General features: G+C 45.2%; 1 non-coding gene across 1 annotated transcript; it reads left to right on the forward strand.

Annotated features, from left to right (window-relative positions):
- The first annotated feature begins 549 nt into the window (after positions 1–549).
- On the forward strand, positions 550–666 carry LOC145297395 (U5 spliceosomal RNA). The gene has a single exon (XR_013870246.1). It is a non-coding gene; the product is annotated as a U5 spliceosomal RNA (small nuclear RNA).
- Positions 667–2,074: the final 1,408 nt, after the last annotated feature.

Here is a 2,074-nt window from a genome sequence, read left to right on the forward strand (position 1 = left end):
GGATACTGCACTCAATATTCCCTTGTGTTACACCAGGAAAAAATGGAGCATATTATATTAAAACGAGTAACAACACATAAATCCATGTAACGAGATTAAATCCACCATAATGCATTTCGTTTTCTTCGTGAACTAGTCAGCTATTTTAATATTTTATTAATAGTTGAAGAATGAAGGCAACATTGGAACATGTAATCAGAAGCAATTTTGTGTGCGTTTGTATATGTATTTCACTGTATGTGTTATGTGTGTGTTTGTGTGCAATTGTGTGTACGTTTGTACGTGTGTTTGTGTGTGTGTTTGTCTCTGTGTATGTGTGTTTGTTTGTGTAAGCGTGTGTATGAGTATCTCATTAAACACGAGAGTGTGCATGCGAAGCAGTTTAGGTGGAGAACTGTAGTCATACCTGAGAAGGTGACGTCTGAAACCTTATTTCCTGCCTCGAAAAGAATTCAAAATCTACTCCGCAATGTAGTACGGAATAGTCCATTCTCTTCTGTACAGACACTTCCACACAGAGAACTTATTGCTATAGGGAAATTTGTGGCTTAGCACTGGTTCCCGGTCATTGGTAGCGGACAAATCTTTCGCCTTTTACTAAAGATTTCCGTGGCCGGAAACAATCAATGAGTCTATGACTTCTGGCCTTTTGGCCAAGATCAAAGTGTAGTATCTGTTCCGGCAGATGCTGCAAGCTATGACTAGCAAAGACCAGATGTGGGGGCAACCCCACATGCCTGACCATTAACCAGCTCCCATTTCCCACCTCTCGGGAGCTGGTCCCCTTTTTCCCTTCCCCCTCCCTTCACTCCTCACATTAAAAATCGGCCTTGTGCCTAATTTGCTCGGTGGGGGAGCAAATAAACACCATCTGTTCCGGCAGATGCTGCACTTAAGATAGTTTGTACCAGTCAATGGAGGGGAAACCCTCTATACTGGGACAATTATTATTTTTGGTAACCAGAGTGTGACCCCTTTTAGGGGAGCTGGTTTTTACCTCACATTAAAAACGGCCTTGTGCCTAATTTGCTCAGTGGGGGAGCAAATAAATACCATCTGTTCCGGCAGATGCTGCACTTAAGATAATTTGTACCAGTCAATGGAGGGGAAACCCTCTATACTGGGACAATTATTATTTTTGGTAACCAGAGTGCCCCCTTTTTGCCTACTTTTAGGGGAGCTGGTTTTTACCTCACATTAAAAACGGCCTTGTGCCTAATTTGTTCAGTGGGGGAGCAAATAAATACCATCTGTTCCGGCAGACACTGCAAGCTATGACTAGCTATGACTAGCAAAGACCAGATGTCGGGGCAACCCCACATGCCTGACCATTAACCAGCTCCCATTTCCCACCTCTCGGGAGCTGGTCCCCTTTTTCCCTTCCCCCTCCCTTCACTCCTCACATTAAAAATTGGCCTTGTGCCTAATTTGCTCGGTGGGGGAGCAAATAAATACCATCTGTTCCGGCAGATACTGCAAGCTATGACTAGCTATGACTAGCAAAGACCAGATGTGGGGGCAACCCCACATGCCTGACCATTAACCAGCTCTCATTTCCCACCTCTCGGGAGCTGGTCCCCTTTTTCCCTTCCCCCTCCCTTCACTCCTCACATTAAAAATCGGCCTTGTGCCTAATTTGCTCGGTGGGGGAGCAAATAAATACCATCTGTTCCGGCAGATGCTGCACTTAAGATAATTTGTACCAGTCAATGGAGGGGAAACCCTCTATACTGGGACAATTATTATTTTTGGTAACCAGAGTGCCCCCTTTTTTGCCTACTTTTAGGGGAGCTGGTTTTTACCTCACATTAAAAACGGCCTTGTGCCTAATTTGCTCAGTGGGGGAGCAAATAAATACCATCTGTTCCGGCAGATACTGCAAGCTATGACTAGCTAGGACTAGCTATGACTAGCAAAGACCAGACGTGGGGGCAACCCCACATTCCTGACCTTTAACCAGCTCCCATTACCCACCTCTCGGGAGCTGGTCCCCTTTTTCCCTTCCCCCTCCCTTCACTCCTCACATTAAAAATTGGCCTTGTGCCTAATTTGCACGGTGGGGGAGCAAATAAAT

Source organism: Euprymna scolopes, chromosome 17, assembly GCF_053919585.1.
Source record: "Euprymna scolopes isolate OS-2025 chromosome 17, ASM5391958v1, whole genome shotgun sequence".
Taxonomy (NCBI): domain Eukaryota; kingdom Metazoa; phylum Mollusca; class Cephalopoda; order Sepiida; family Sepiolidae; genus Euprymna; species Euprymna scolopes.